Here is an 18,695-nt window from a genome sequence, read left to right as displayed (position 1 = left end):
TTTATTAGATAGTGTTATTATGAGTGTAACTATACTGTGTAATGTATATTTATTAGACAGTGTTATTATGTGTGTAACTGTACTGTGTAATGTATATTTATTAGATAGTTATATTATGTGTGTAACTGTACTGTATAATATATATTTGTTAGTGTTATTATGAGTGTAAGTGTACTGTGTAATGTATATTTATTAGATAGTGTTATTATGTGTGTAACTTTACTGTGTAATGTGTATTTATTAGATGGTGTTATTATGTGTGTAACTGTACTGTGTAATGTATATTTATTAGATAGTGTTATGAGTGTAACTGTACTGTGTAATGTATATTTATTAGACAGTGTTATTATGTGTGTAACTGTACTGTGTAATGTATATTTATTAGATATTATTAAGTGTGTAACTGTACTGTGTAATATATATTTATTAGATAGTGTTATGTGTGTAACTGTACTGTGTAATGTACATTTATTAGATAGTGTTATGTGTGTAACTATACTGTTTAATGTATATTTAACAGATGGTGTTATTATGTGTGTAACTGTACTGTGTAATGTGTATTTATTAGATGGTGTTCTTATGTGTGTAACTGTACTGTGTAATGCATATTTATTAGATAGTGTTATTATGAATGTAACTGTACTGTGTAATGTATATTTATTAGATAGTGTTATTATGTGCGTAAATGTACTGTGTAATGTATATTTATTAGATAGTGCTATTATGTGTGTAACTGTACTGTGTAATCTATATTTATTAGATAGTGTTATTATGAGTGTAACTGTACTGTGTAATGTATATTTATTAGATAGTGTTATTATGTGCGTAACTGTACTGTGTAATGTATATTTATTAGATAGTGCTATTATGAGTGTAACTGTACTGTGTAATGTATATTTATTAGATAGTGTTATTATGTGTGTAACTGTACTGTATAATATATATTTGTTAGTGTTATTATGAGTGTGAGTGTACTGTTTAATGTATATTTATTAGATAGTGTTATTATGTGTTTAACTTTACTGTGTAATGTATGTTTATTAGAAAGTGTTATTAGGTGTGTAACTGTACTGCGTAATATATTTTTATTAGATAGTATTATGTGTGTAACTGTACTGTGTAATGTATATTTATTAGATAGTGTTATGTGTGTAACTGCACTGTGTAATGTATTTTATTAGATAGTGTTATTATGAGTGTAACTATACTGTGTAATGTATATTTATTAGACAGTGTTATTATGTGTGTAACTGTACTGTGTAATGTATATTTATTAGACAGTGTTATTATGTGTGTAACTGTACAGTGTAATGTATATTTATTAGACAGTGTTATTATGTGTGTAACTGTACTGTGTAATGTATATTTATTAGATAGTGTTATTATGAGTGTAACTGTGCAGTGTAATGTATATTTATTAGACAGTGTTATTATATGTGTAACTGTACTGTGTAATGTATATTTATTAGACAGTTTTATTATGTATGTAATTGTACTGTGTAATGTATATTTATTAGACAGTGTTATTATGTGTGTAACTGTACTGGGTAATGTATATTTATTAGACAGTGTTATTATGAGTGTAACTGTACTGTGTAATGTATATTTATTAGATAGTGTTATTATGCATGTAACTGTACTGTATAATACATATTTATTAGTGTTATTATGCGTGTAACTGTACTGTGTAATGTATATTTATTAAATAGTGTTATTATGTGTGTAGCTGTACTGTATAATGTATATTTATTAGAGAGTGTTATTATATGAGTAACTGTACTGTGTAATGTGTATTTATTAGATGGTGTTATTATGTGTGTAACTGTACTGTGTAATGTATATTTATTAGATGGTGTTATTATGTGTGTAACTGTACTGTATAATAAACATTTATTAGATAGTGTTATTATTTGTGTAACTGTACTGTATAATAAATATTTATTAGTGTTATTATGCGTGTAACTGTACTGTGTAATGTATATTTATTAGATAGTGTTATTATGTGTGTAGCTGTACTGTATAATGTATATTTATTAGAGAGTGTTATTATATGAGTGTAACTGTACTGTGTAATTTGTATTTATTAGATGGTGTTATTATGTGTGTAACTGTACTGTGTAATGTATATTTATTAGATAGTGTTATTATGAGTGTAACTGTACTGTGTAATGTATATTTATTAGTGTTATTATGTGTGTAACTGTACTGTGTAATGCATATTTATTAGATAGTGTTATGTGTGTAACTGTACTGTGTAATGTATATTTATTAGATATTATTAAGTGTGTAACTGTACTGTGTAATATATATGTATTAGATAGTGTTATGTGTGTAACTGTACTGTGTAATGTATATTTATTAGATAGTGTTATGTGTGTGTAACTGTACCGTGTAATGTGTATTTATTAGATGGTGTTATTATGTGTGTAACTGTACTGTGTAATGTATATTTATTAGATTTTGTTATTATGTGTGTAACTGCACTGTGTAATGTATATTTATTAGATAGTGTTATTATGAATGTAACTGTACTGTGAAATGTATATTTATTAGATATTATTAAGTGTGTAACTGTACTGTGTAATATATATTTATTAGATAGTGTTATGTGTGTAACTGTACTGTGTAATGTACATTTATTAGATAGTGTTATGTGTGTAACTATACTGTGTAATGTATATTTAATAGATGGTGTTATTATGTGTGTAACTGTACTGTGTAATGTGTATTTATTAGATGGTGTTATTATGTGTGTAACTGTACTATGTAATGTATATTTATTAGATAGTGTTATTATGAATGTAACTGTACTGTGTAATGTATATTTATAAGATAGTGTAATTATGTGCGTAACTGTACTGTGTAATGTATATTTATTAGATAGTGTTATGTGTGTAACTGTACTGTGTAATGTATATTTATTAGATAGTGTTAAGTGTGTAACTGCACTGTGTAATGTATTTTATTAGATAGTGTTATTATGAGTGTAACTATACTGTGTAATGTATATTTATTAGACAGTGTTATTATGTGTGTAACTGTACTGTGTAATGTATATTTATTAGATAGTGTTATTATGTGTGTAACTGTACTGTATAATATATGTTTGTTAGTGTTATTATGAGTGTAAGTGTACTGTGTAATGTATATTTATTAGATAGTGTTATTATGTGTGTAACTTTACTGTGTAATGTGTATTTATTAGATGGTGTTATTATGTGTGTAACTGTACTGTGCAATGTATATTTATTAGATAGTGTTATGAGTGTAACTGTACTGTGTAATGTATATTTATTAGACAGTGTTATTATGTGTGTAACTGTACTGTGTAATGTATATTTATTAGATGTTATTAAGTGTGTAACTGTACTGTGTAATATATATTTATTAGATAGTGTTATGTGTGTAACTGTACTGTGTAATGTACATTTATTAGATTGTGTTATGTGTGTAACTATACTGTTTAATGTATATTTAACAGATGGTGTTATTATGTGTGTAACTGTACTGTGTAATGTGTATTTATTAGATGGTGTTATTATGTGTGTAACTGTACTGTGTAATGCATATTTATTAGATAGTGTTATTATGAATGTAACTGTACTGTGTAATGTATATTTATTAGATAGTGTTATTATGTGCGTAACTGTACTGTGTAATGTATATTTATTAGATAGTGCTATTATGTGTGTAACTGTACTGTGTAATCTATATTTATTAGATAGTGTTATTATGAGTGTAACTGTACTGTGTAATGTATATTTATTAGATAGTGTTATTATGTGCGTAACTGTACTGTGTAATGTATATTTATTAGATAGTGCTATTATGAGTGTAACTGTACTGTGTAATGTATATTTATTAGATAGTGTTATTATGTGTGTAACTGTACTGTATAATATATATTTGTTAGTGTTATTATGAGTGTAAGTGTACTGTTTAATGTATATTTATTAGATAGTGTTATTATGTGTTTAACTTTACTGTGTAATGTATGTTTATTAGAAAGTGTTATTAGGTGTGTAACTGTACTGCGTAATATATTTTTATTAGATAGTATTATGTGTGTAACTGTACTGTGTAATGTATATTTATTAGATAGTGTTATGTGTGTAACTGCACTGTGTAATGTATTTTATTAGATAGTGTTATTATGAGTGTAACTATACTGTGTAATGTATATTTATTAGACAGTGTTATTATGTGTGTAACTGTACTGTGTAATGTATATTTATTAGACAGTGTTATTATGTGTGTAACTGTACAGTGTAATGTATATTTATTAGACAGTGTTATTATGTGTGTAACTGTACTGTGTAATGTATATTTATTAGATAGTGTTATTATGAGCGTAACTGTGCAGTGTAATGTATATTTATTAGACAGTGTTATTATATGTGTAACTGTACTGTGTAATGTATATTTATTAGACAGTGTTATTATGTATGTAATTGTACTGTGTAATGTATATTTATTAGACAGTGTTATTATGTGTGTAACTGTACTGTGTAATGTATATTTATTAGACAGTGTTATTATGAGTGTAACTGTACTGTGTAATGTATATTTATTAGATAGTGTTATTGTGCATGTAACTGTACTGTATAATACATATTTATTAGTGTTATTATGCGTGTAACTGTACTGTGTAATGTATATTTATTAGATAGTGTTATTATGTGTGTAGCTGTACTGTATAATGTATATTTATTAGAGAGTGTTATTATATGAGTAACTGTACTGTGTAATGTGTATTTATTAGATGGTGTTATTATGTGTGTAACTGTACTGTGTAATGTATATTTATTAGATGGTGTTATTATGTGTGTAACTGTACTGTATAATAAACATTTATTAGACAGTGTTATTATGAGTGTAACTGTACTGTGTAATGTATATTTATTAGATAGTGTTATTATGCATGTAACTGTACTGTATAATAAATATTTATTAGTGTTATTATGCGTGTAACTGTACTGTGTAATGTATATTTATTAGATAGTGTTATTATGTGTGTAGCTGTACTGTATAATGTATATTTATTAGAGAGTGTTATTATATGAGTGTAACTGTACTGTGTAATTTGTATTTATTAGATGGTGTTATTATGTGTGTAACTGTACTGTGTAATGTATATTTATTAGATAGTGTTATTATGAGTGTAACTGTACTGTGAAATGTATATTTATTAGTGTTATTATGTGTGTAACTGTACTGTGTAATGCATATTTATTAGATAGTGTTATGTGTGTAACTGTACTGTGTAATGTATATTTATTAGATATTATTAAGTGTGTAACTGTACTGTGTAATATATATGTATTAGATAGTGTTATGTGTGTAACTGTACTGTGTAATGTATATTTATTAGATAGTGTTATGTGTGTGTAACTGTACCGTGTAATGTGTATTTATTAGATGGTGTTATTATGTGTGTAACTGTACTGTGTAATGTATATTTATTAGATTGTGTTATTATGTGTGTAACTGCACTGTGTAATGTATATTTATTAGATAGTGTTATTATGAATGTAACTGTACTGTGAAATGTATATTTATTAGATTTTATTAAGTGTGTAACTGTACTGTGTAATATATATTTATTAGATAGTGTTATGTGTGTAACTGTACTGTGTAATGTACATTTATTAGATAGTGTTATGTGTGTAACTATACTGTGTAATGTATATTTAATAGATGGTGTTATTATGTGTGTAACTGTACTGTGTAATGTGTATTTATTAGATGGTGTTATTATGTGTGTAACTGTACTGTGTAATGTATATTTATTAGATAGTGTTATTATGAATGTAACTGTACTGTGTAATGTATATTTATTAGATAGTGTTATTATGTGCGTAACTGTACTGTGTAATGTATATTTATTAGATAGTGTTATGTGTGTAACTGTACTGTGTAATGTATATTTATTAGATAGTGTTAAGTGTGTAACTGCATTGTGCAATGTATTTTATTAGATAGTGTTATTATGAGTGTAACTATACTGTGTAATGTATATTTATTAGACAGTGTTATTATGTGTGTAACTGTACTGTGTAATGTATATTTTTTAGACAGTGTTATTATGTGTGTAACTGTACAGTGTAATGTATATTTATTAGACAGTGTTATTATGTGTGTAACTGTACTGTGTAATGTATATTTATTAGATAGTGTTATTATGTGTGTAGCTGTACTGTATAATGTGTATTTATTAGATAGTGTTATGTGTGTAACTTTACTGTGTAATGTCTATTTATTAGATGGTGTTATTATGTGTGTAACTGTACTGTGTAATGTATATTTATTAGATAGTGCTATTATGAGTGTAACTGTACTGTGTAATGTATATTTATTAGACAGTGTTATTATGTTTGTAACTGTACTGTGTAATGTATATTTATTAGATATTATTAAGTGTGTAACTGTACTGTGTAATATATATTTATTAGATAGTGTTATGTGTGTAATTGTACTGTGTAATGTACATTTATTAGATAGTGTTATGTGTGTAACTATACTGTGTAATGTATATTTAATAGATGGTGTTATTATGTGTGTAACTGTACTGTGTAATCTATATTTATTAGATAGTGTTATTATGAATATATCTGTACTGTGTAATGTATATTTATTAGATAGTGTTATTATGTGCGTAACTGTACTGTGTAATGTATATTTATTAGATAGTGCTATTATGTGTTTAACTGTACTGTGTAATCTATATTTATTAGATAGTGTTATTATGAGTGTAACTGTACTGTGTAATGTATATTTATTAGATAGTGTTATTATGTGCGTAACTGTACTGTGTAATGTATATTTATTAGATAGTGCTATTATGAGTGTAACTGTACTGTGTAATGTATATTTATTAGATAGTGTTATTATGTGTGTAACTGTACTGTATAATATATATTTGTTAGTGTTATTATGAGTGTAAGTGTACTGTGTAATGTATATTTATTAGATAGTGTTATTATGTGTTTAACTTTACTGTGTAATGTATATTTATTAGAAAGTGTTATTATGTGTGTAACTGTACTGCGTAATGTATTTTTATTAGATAGTGTTATGTGTGTAACTGTACTGTGTAATGTATATTTATTAGATAGTGTTATGTGTGTAACTGTACTGTGTAATGTATATTTCTTTCATGTAATTAGCAAGAGTCCATGAGCTAGTGACGTATGGGATATACTTTCCTGCCAGGAGGGGCAAAGTTTCCCAAACCTCAAAATGTCTATAAATACAGCCCTCACCACACCCACAAATCAGTTTTACAAACTTTGCCTCCTATGGAGGTGGTGAAGTAAGTTTGTGCTAGATTCTACGTTGATATGCGCTCCGCAGCAGGTTGGAGCCCGGTTTTCCTCTCAGCGTGCAGTGAATGTTAGAGGGATGTGAGGAGAGTATTGCCTATTTGAATTCAATGATCTCCTTCTACGGGGTCTATTTCTTAGGTTCTCTGTTATCGGTCGTAGAGATTCATCTCTTACCTCCCTTTTCAGATCGACGATATACTCTTATATATACCATTACCTCTACTGATTCTCGTTTCAGTACTGGTTTGGCTTTCTACAACATGTAGATGAGTGTCCTGGGGTAAGTGAGTCTTATTTTCTGTGACACTCTAAGCTATGGTTGGGCACTTTTATATAAAGTTCTAAATATATGTATTCAAACATTTATTTGCCTTGACTCAGAATGTTCAACTTTCCTTATTTCAGACAGTCAGTTTCATATTTGGGATAATGCATATGAATCAATCAATTTTTTTCTTACCTTAAAATTTGACTTTTTTCCCTGTGGGCTGTTAGGCTCGCGGGGGCTGAAAATGCTTCATTTTATTACGTCATTCTTGGCGCTGACTTTTTTGGCGCAAAAATTTTTTTTTCTGTTTCCGGCGTCATACGTGTCGACGGAAGTTGCGTCATTTTTGACATTTTTTGCGCCAAAAGTGTCGGCGTTCCGTATGTGGCGTCATTTTGCCGCCAAAAGCATTTAGGCGCCAAATAATGTGGGCGTCTTTTTTTGGCGCTAAAAAATATGGGCGCCACTATTGTCTCCACATTATTTAAGTCTCATTATTTATTGCTTCTGGTTGCTAGAAGCTTGTTTACTGGCATTTTTTCCCATTCCTGAAACTGTCATTTAAGGAATTTGATCAATTTTGCTTTATATGTTGTTTTTTCTATTACATATTGCAAGATGTCCCAGATTGACACTGAGTCAGAAGATACTTCTGGAAAAACGCTGCCTCGACCAAAGTTAAGTGTATCTGCTGTAAACTTGTGGTATCTGTTCCTCCAGCTGTTGTTTGTAATGAATGTCATGACAAACTTGTTAATGCAGATAATATTTCCTTTAGTAATGTTACATTACCTGTTGCTGTTCCGTCAACATCTAATTCTCAGAGTGTTCCTGTTAACATAAGAGATTTTGTTTCTAAATCCATTAAGAAGGCCATGTCTGTTATTCCTCCTTCTAGTAAACGTAAAAGGTCTTTTAAAACTTCTCATTTTTCAGATGAATTTTTAAATGAACATCATCATTCTGATTCTGATAATGGTTCCTCTGGTTCAGAGGATTCTGTTTCAGAGGTTGATGCTGATAAATCTTCATATTTATTCAAAATGGAATTTATTCGTTCTTTACTTAAAGAAGTCTTAATTGCATTAGAAATAGAGGATTCTGGTCCTCTTGATACTAAATCTAAACGTTTAAATAAGGTTTTTAAATCTCCTGTAGTTATTGCAGAAGTTTTTCCTGTCCCTGATGCTATTTCTGAAGTAATCTCCAGGGAATGGAATAATTTGGGTAATTCATTTACTCCTTCTAAACGTTTTAAGCAATTATATCCTGTGCCAGCTGACTGATGTTTAGCTGATTAGAGTTTTGGGACAAAATCCCTAAAGTTGATGGGGCTATCTCTACTCTTGCTAAACGTACTACTATTCCTACGGCAGATAGTACTTCCTTTAAGGATCTTTTAGATAGGAAGATTGAATCCTTTCTAAGAAAAGCTTACTTATGTTCAGGTAATCTTCTTAGACCAGCTATATCTTTAGCGGATGTTGCTGCAGCTTCAACTTTTTGGTTAGAAGCTTTAGCGCAACAAGTAACAGATCATAATTCTCATAGCATTGTTAATCTTCTTCAACATGCTAATAACTTTATTTGTGATGCCATCTTTGATATCATTAGAGTCGATGTCAGGTATATGTCTCTAGCTATTTTAGCTAGAAGAGCTTTATGGCTTAAAACTTGGAATGCTGATATGTCTTCTAAGTCAACTTTGCTTTCCCTTTCTTTCCAGGGTAATAAATTATTTGGTTCTCAGTTGGATTCTATTATCTCAACTGTTACTGGAGGGAAAGGAACTTTTTTACCACAGGATAAAAAATCTAAAGGTAAATTTAGGTCTAATAATCGTTTTCGTTCCTTTCGTCACAATAAGGAACAAAATTCACCCACAGGAGCGGTATCAGTTTGGAAACCATCTCCAGTCTGGAATAAATCCAAGCCTTTTAGAAAACGAAAGCCAGCTCCCAAGTCCACATGAAGGTACGGCCCTCATTCCAGCCCAGCTGGTAGGGGGCAGATTACGTTTTTTCAAAGAAATTTGGATCAATTCAATTCACAATCTTTGGATTCAGAACATTGTTTCAGAAGGGTACAGAATTGGCTTCAAGATAAGGCCTCCTGCAAAGAGATTTTTTCTTTCCCGTGTCCCAGTAAATCCAGCGAAAGCTCAAGCATTTCTGAAATGTGTTTCAGATCTAGAGTTGGCTGGAGTAATTATGCCAGTTCCAGTTCTGGAACAGGGGCTGGGGTTTTATTCAAATCTCTTCATTGTACCAAAGAAGGAGAATTCCTTCAGACCAGTTCTGGATCTAAAAATATTGAATCGTTATGTAAGAATACCAACATTCAAAATGGTAACTATAAGGACTATCCTGCCTTTTGTTCAGCAAGGGCATTATATGTCCACAATAGATTTACAGGATGCATATCTACATATTCCGATTCATCCAGATCACTTTCAGTTTCTGAGATTCTCTTTCCTGGACAAGCATTACCAGTTTGTGGCTCTGCAGTTTGGCCTAGACACAGCTCCAAGAATTTTTACAAAGGTTCTCGGTGTAATGTATATTTATTAGACAGTGTTATTATGTGTGTAACTGTACAGTGTAATGTATATTTATTAGACAGTGTTATTATTTGTGTAACTGTACTGTGTAATGTATATTTATTAGATAGTGTTATTATGAGTATAACTGTACAGTGTAATGTATATTTATTAGACAGTGTTATAATGTGTGTAACTGTACTGTGTAATGTATATTTATTAGACAGTGTTATTATGAGTGTAACTGTACTGTGTAATGTATATTTATTAGACAGTGTTATGTGTGTAAGTGTACTGTGTAATGTATATTTATTAGATAGTGTTATGTGTGTGTAACTGTACCGTGTAATGTGTATTTATTAGATGGTGTTATTATGTGTGTAACTGTACTGTGTAATGTATATTTATTAGATGGTGTTATTATGTGTGTAACTGTACTGTGTAATGTATATTTATTAGATAGTGTTTTTATGAATGTAACTGTACTGTGAAATGTATATTTATTAGATATTATTAAGTGTGTAACTGTACTGTGTAATAAATATTTATTAGATAGTGTTATGTGTGTAACTGTACTGTGTAATGTACATTTATTAGATAGTGTTATGTGTGTAACTATACTGTGTAATGTATATTTAATAGATGGTGTTATTATGTGTGTAACTGTACTGTGTAATGTGTATTTATTAGATGGTGTTATTATGTGTGTAACTGTACTGTGTAATGTATATTTATTAGATAGTGTTATTATGAATGTAACTGTACTGTGTAATGTATATTTATTAGATATTGTTATTATGTGCGTAAATGTACTGTGTAATGTATGTTTATTAGATAGTGTTATGTGTGTAACTGTACTGTGTAATGTATATTTATTAGATAGTGTTAAGTGTGTAACTGCACTGTGTAATGTATTTTATTAGATAGTGTTATTATGTGTGTAACTGTACTGTGTAATGTATATTTATTAGACAGTGTTATTATGTGTGTAACTGTACAGTGTAATGTATATTTATTAGACAGTGTTATTATGTGTGTAACTGTACTGTGTAATGTATATTTATTAGACAGTGTTATTATGTGTGTAACTGTACAGTGTAATGTATATTTATTAGACAGTGTTATTATGTGTGTAACTGTACTGTGTAATGTATATTTATTAGATAGTGTTATCATGTGTGTAGCTGTACTGTATAATGTATATTTATTAGATAGTGTTATTATGTGTGTAACTTTACTGTGTAATGTGTATTTATTAGATGGTGTTATTATGTGTGTAACTGTACTGTGTAATGTATATTTATTAGATAGTGTTATTATGAGTGTAACTGTACTGTGTAATGTATATTTATTAGACAGTGTTATTATGTTTGTAACTGTACTGTGTAATGTATATTTATTAGATATTATTAAGTGTGTAAGTGTACTGTGTAATATATATTTATTAGATAGTGTTATGTGTGTAACTGTACTGTGTAATGTACATTTATTAGATAGTGTTATGTGTGTAACTATACTGTGTAATGTATATTTAATAGATGGTGTTATTATGTGTGTAACTGTACTGTGTAATGTGTATTTATTAGATAGTGTTATTATGTGTGTAACTGTACTGTGTAATGTATATTTATTAGATAGTGTTATTATGAATATAACTGTACTGTGTAATGTATATTTATTAGATAGTGTTATTATGTGCGTAACTGTACTGTGTAATGTATATTTATTAGATAGTGCTATTATGTGTGTAACTGTACTGTGTAATCTATATTTATTACATAGTGTTATTATGAGTGTAACTGTACTGTGTAATGTATATTTATTAGATAGTGTTATTATGTGCGTAACTGTACTGTGTAATGTATATTTATTAGATAGTGCTATTATGAGTGTAACTGTACTGTGTAATGTATATTTATTAGATAGTGTTATTATGTGTGTAACTGTACTGTATAATATATATTTGTTAGTGTTATTATGAGTGTAAGTGTACTGTGTAATGTATATTTATTAGATAGTGTTATTATGTGTTTAACTTTACTGTGTAATGTATATTTATTACAAAGTGTTATTATGTGTGTAACTGTACTGCGTAATGTATTTTTATTAGATAGTGTTATGTGTGTAACTGTACTGTGTAATGTATATTTATTAGATAGTGTTATTATGAGTGTAACTATACTGTGTAATGTATATTTATTAGACAGTGTTATTATGTGTGTAACTGTACTGCGTAATGTATATTTATTAGACAGTGTTATTATGTGTGTAACTGTACAGTGTAATTTATATTTATTAGACAGTGTTATTATTTGTGTAACTGTACTGTGTAATGTATATTTATTAGATAGTGTTATTATGAGTGTAACTGTACAGTGTAATGTATATTTATTAGACAGTGTTATTATGTGTGTAACTGTACTGTGTAATGTATATTTATTAGACAGTGTTATAATGTATGTAATTGTACTGTGTAATGTATATTTATTAGACAGTGTTATTATGTGTATAACTGGACTGTGTAATGTATATTTATTAGACAGTGTTATTATGAGTGTAACTGTACTGTGTAATGTATATTTATTAGATAGTGTTATTATGCGTGTAACTGTACTGTGTAATGTATATTTATTAGATAGTGTTATTATGTGTGTAGCTGTACTGTATAATGTATATTTATTAGAGAGTGTTATCATATGAGTAACTGTACTGTGTAATGTGTATTTATTAGATGGTGTTATTATGTGTGTAACTGTACTGTGTAATGTATATTTATTAGATGGTGTTATTATGTATGTAACTGTACTGTATAATAAATATTTATTAGATAGTGTTATTATGCGTGTAACTGTACTGTATAATAAATATTTATTAGTGTTATTATGCGTGTAACTGTACTGTGTAATGTATATTTATTAGATAGTGTTATTATGTGTTTAGCTGTACTATATAATGTATATTTATTAGATAGTGTTATTATGTGTGTAACTGTACTGTGTAATGTGTATTTATTAGATGGTGTTATTATGTGTGTAACTGTACTGTGTAATGTATATTTATTAGATGGTGTTATTATGTGTGTAACTGTACTGTGTAATGTATATTTATTAGATAGTCTTATTATGAGTGTAACTGTACTGTGTAATGTATATTTATTAGTATTATTATGTGTGTAACTGTACTGTGTAATGCATATTTATTAGATAGTGTTATGTGTGTAACTGTACTGTGTAATGTATATTTATTAGATATTAAGTGTGTAACTGTACTGTGTAATATATATTTATTAGATAGTGTTATGTGTGTAACTGTACTGTGTAATGTATATTTATTAGATTGTGTTATGTGTGTCTAACTGTACCGTGTAATGTGTATTTATTAGATGGTGTTATTATGTGTGTAACTGTACTGTTTAATGTATATTTATTAGATAGTGTTATTATGAGTGTAACTGTACTGTGTAATGTATATTTATTAGATAGTGTTATCATGTGCGTAACTGTACTGTGTAATGTATATTTATTAGATAGTGCTATTATGAGTGTAACTGTACTGTGTAATGTATATTTATTAGATAGTGTTATTATGTGTGTAACTGTACTGTAAAATGTATATTTTTTAGTGTTATTATGAGTGTAAGTGTGCTGTGTAATATATATTTATTAGATAGTGTTATTATGTGTTTAACTTTACTGTGTAATGTATATTTATTAGTGTTATTATGTGTGTAACTATACTGTGTAATGCACATTTATTAGATAGTGTTATGTGTGTAACTGTACTGTGTAATGTATATTTATTAGATATTATTAAGTGTGTAACTGTACTGTGTAATATATATTTATTAGATAGTGTTGTGTGTAACTGTACTGTGTAATGTATATTTATTAGATAGTGTTATGTGTGTAACTATACTGTGTAATGTATATTTATTAGATAGTGTTATTATGAGTGTAACTGTACTGTGTAATGTATATTTATTAGATAGTGTTATTATGTGTGTAACTGTACTGTGTAATGTATATTTATTAGATAGTGTTATTATGTGTGTAACTGTACTGTATAATGTATATTTGTTAGTGTTATTATGAGTGTAAGTGTACTGTGTAATGTATATTTATTAGATAGAGTTATTATGTGTTTAACTTTACTGTGTAATGTATATTTATTAGAAAGTGTTATTATGTGTGTAACTGTACTGCATAATATATTTTATTAGATAGTGTTATGTGTGTAACTGTACTGTGTAATGTATATTTATTAGATAGTGTTATTATGTGTGTAACTGTACTGTGTAATGTATATTTATTAGACTGTGTTATTATGTGTGTAATTGTACTCTGTAATGTATATTTATTAGATAGTGTTATCATGTGTGTAACTGTACTGTGTAATGTTTTTTATTAGATAGTGTTATTATGAGTGTAACTATACTGTGTAATGTATATTTATTAGACAGTGTTACTATGTGTGTAATTGTACTCTTTAATGTATATTTATTAGATAGTGTTATTATGAGTGTAACTATACTGTGTAATGTATATTTATTAGACAGTGTTATTATGTGTGTAATTGTACTCTGTAATGTATATTTATTAGATAGTGTTATTATGTGTGTAACTGTACTGTGTAATGTATATTTATTAGACTGTGTTATTATGTGTGTAATTGTACTCTGTAATGTATATTTATTAGATAGTGTTATCATGTGTGTAACTGTACTGTGTAATGTATATTTATTAGATAGTGTTATGTGTGTAACTGTACAGTTACACACATAACACTATCTAATAAATATACATTACACAGTACAGTTACACAAATAATAACACTATCTAATAAATATACTGTGTAATGCATATGTATTAGATAGTGTTATTATGTGTGTAAGTGTACTGTGTAATGCATATTTATTAGATGGTGTTATTATGTGTGTAAGTGTACACACATAATAACACCCTCTACCCATTTGATAGGGATCAAATGGGTAGAGGGCCCTGCCAAGAGTTGCACTGTTGTAGTCAGCTCTTGAGAAGGTAATCAACAAACAGCTGGACTCTTAAGCTTACATGCTAAGGGGGTTCAGGGGATAGCAATGGAGGAGAGGAACTGGTATAAAGTAAGGTTAGCATAGGTTGTATGTATCCCTGAACAGTAGAGTCTTAAGGGAGCACTTGAAGCTTTTAAAACTAGAAGAGAGTCTTGTGGAGCGCGGCAGAGAGTTCCACAAGATGGGAGCCAGTCTGGAGAAGTCCTGTAAACGGGAGTGTGATGAGGTGACAAGAGAGGAGGAGAGGAGGAGGTCGTGAGCAGAGTGAAGGGGACGGGAGGGAGAGTATCTGGAGACAAGATCTGAGATATAGTGGGGAGCAGTGCAGTTGAGGGCTTTGTATGTCAGAGTGAGAATTTTGTGTTTGATCCTAGAGGCAAGAGGAAGCCAGTGAAGAGATTGGCAGAGAGTTGTAGCTGATGAAGAGCGACTTGTAAGGAAGATGAGTCTGGCAGAGGCATTCATTAAGGATTGTAAAGGAGCTAGGCGGTAGGTGGGGAGACCAGAGAGGACAGAGTTGCAGTAATTGAGGCGGGAGAGGATGAGAGAGTGGATTAAAATCTTAGTTGCGTCTTGTGTAAGGAAGTGTCTAATTTTAGAGATGTTTTTAAGGTGGAAGCGGCAAGCTTTAGCCAAAGACTGAATGTGAGGAGTGAAAGAAAGATCTGAGTCAAATGTGACCCCAAGACATCGGGCATGCGGGGTAGGGGTAATGATGGAGTTGTCGACAGTTATAGAGAGATTGGGGGTGGAGAGTTTTGAAGAAGGGGGGAAAATAAGGAGCTCAGTTTTGGAGAGATTTAGCTTGAGGTAGTGAGAGGACATCCAGTTGTAGATGTGAGAAAGACAGTTAGTGACACGGGTTAGCAAGGAAAGAGAAAGGTCTGGTGCAGAGAAGTAGATTTGGGTGTCGTCTGCATACAAATGATATTGTAAACCATGGGATTTTATTAGGGAACCTAGTGATGACGTGTAGATTGAGAAGAGAAGGGGACCGAGGACAGAGCCTTGCAGTACTCCGTCAGAAAGTGGTGACGGGGCAGAGGAGGCCCCAGAGAAGGCTACACTAAAGGTGCGATTTGACAGGTAGGAAGAGAGCCACAAGAGGGCTGTGCCACATATCCTGAAGTGGTAAACAATATGAAAATATCCCAGCGCCTACTAGAACCTTATCGGCCTAGGGGGGTGATACCTAGTTATCACCTGGAGAAATAGTAAATAGGAGGTAAATCCCAGGCGCCAATATATGGCTAAGGTTTAAAGTGTTAAAAATGTTTATTACAGCTCGTCATATAATGTTAAAATGTAGTTAAATTACAAGGCTAAAAAGCATGGATCCACGCTATACAATAAAAGATAATAATGGTAGAAAATAACAGTATACAATAGGACAATTGGACATAGAGCAGTATAAACAATAGTGCTATACAGTGACTTGGTGCAATACTCCAAGTGAGCTAAAACTGGGGTGATGACGTCAGGGGTTGCAATAAGAAAGGCCAATACAAACAGTGAAAAAATCCATCAGAAAATCAAAAATCAAATATCAAGATAAAAAATAGTGTCCAATGGGAAGTTAACGTCCAAAGTGGAAAAAATGTGTATCCTTAAAAAGTCAGTGCAAAAGGTAGTCAGTACGTGAGAAAATTTCAAAATTTTCAAAATTTTAACCTTGATCCAAAATAAATCCGATGCGATGCTCCTATTTAGTGTGCTTCCGAAAAAGGTAGAAAAAATATAGAAAAAATATAGAATATTAGTGTAGGTGTGGCCAGCCTGGAGTGGCTGGAGTGGTGAAGGTGAGAGCACACTCAATGACACAGTGCAGACAATTCCAAAAATAAAAATATAAATAAAAAAATTAAAAATTCAGGGGGAAAAAAAAAAAAATATATATATATATATATAAAACCTGTGGAGAGAAAGATAAAAACAATGTGTAGAATGATCACAATATGTTCCTCAAATGAAATAAGGCTTACCAGTGTTGTCTACGCGTTTCGGCCTTCTCTGGGCCTTTATCAAGACTGGTGTGTGTTACTTACTGATGGCCTTATATAGGGGATGTGTAATTACAACCGGAAGTGCTTTGGTTTAGCCACTTCCGGTTTGGCGATTTCTGTATTTCTCACAAAATAAGTCTAATATGTTATTACTTAACATAGTTGGTACATCAAAAGTTGCTGCTGTATTCTATTACTAGTATTTTGAGGGGTCTTTGTTTATGATTTCTAGAGGGTGGTCAACAGTGTCAAAGGCTGAGGACAGATCAAGGAGAATAAGCAGAGAGAAGTGGCCTTTTGATTTTGCTGTAAGTAGGTCGTTGGTAACCTTAACAATTGCTGTTTCTGTGGAGTGATGGGGACGAAATCCAGATTGCAATGGGTCAAGGAGGGAGTTTATTGTAAGGAAATGGGATAGGCATGCATAAGCTAGTTTTTTGAGAAGCTTTGATGCAAGAGGGAGGAGGGAAATAGGGCGGTAGTTGGATGGGGAAGTAAGATCAAGGGAAGGCTTTTTGAGGATAGGTGTGACCAGTGTATGTTTCAGCGATGAGGGAAATATACCGGTGCTGAAGGAGAGGTTGAAAGTGTGTGTGAGTATAGGGGTAAGGGTGGCAGAGAGGGAGGGGGGTAGCTGTGAGGGGATAGGGTCAAGGGGACAGGTAGTGAGGTGAGAGCACAGTATAAGTGCCGAAACTTCTTCCTCAGTAACAGGGGATAATGAGCTAAGTTTAAGGTTATGTGGGTTGTGGTTGATTGAGAACATTTGAGGGGGTGAGAGAATGGAATTATGTTGAGAGCTGATATCATTTCTGATGGAGTTGATTTTGTTATTGAAGTGGTTGGCAAAGTCTTGAGCTGACAAAGAAGTTGTATTAGGAAGTGGGGGAGGGCAGAGAAGAGTATTGAAAGTGAAGAACAAACGTTTTGGGTTTGAAGAAAGATTAGAGATAAGAGTAGAGAAGTAGTGTTGCTTATGGAAATTAAGGGCAGAGTAGTAGGAGTTCAAGATAAATTTGTAGTGTTGAAAATCAGCTGAACTCCTAGATTTTTTCCAGTGCCGCTCAGCAGTACGGGAACATCTGCGTAGGTATCGTGTCAGAGGAGTATGCCAGGGCTGAGGATGAGTCTTTTGGGGGTAGTTATCAAGCCGTCAACCTCAAATACGCTGGAATTCCGCAGCGTATTTGTGGCGAGGCTGATTCGCCTTAGTTATCAAAGGCTACAGACCGGCAAAAGTAGAATTTTGTGACGTAAGCTTCGATCCACCGGACTCAGTCCGACACAGATCGATTCTTATGTTACTCCAGATGTTCTGCACACAAGAACTGACTACTTTTGCTAGTTATCAAAAAACTAGCAGATACGCTCGGCAGTTTTCCGGCCCAGCGTACCTGGTTTTCAATCCGCCGCCCTGGAGGCGGCGGATCCCATAGGAATCAATGGGAGTCTGACCATAGTGAAAGTACAAGTTCGCTGCTGCCAGACATCCCATTGATTTCTATTGGAG

The sequence above is a fragment of the Bombina bombina genome, chromosome 1 (genome assembly GCF_027579735.1).
Source record: "Bombina bombina isolate aBomBom1 chromosome 1, aBomBom1.pri, whole genome shotgun sequence".
Lineage (NCBI taxonomy): Eukaryota > Metazoa > Chordata > Amphibia > Anura > Bombinatoridae > Bombina > Bombina bombina.
This window is presented reverse-complemented; position numbering follows the sequence as displayed.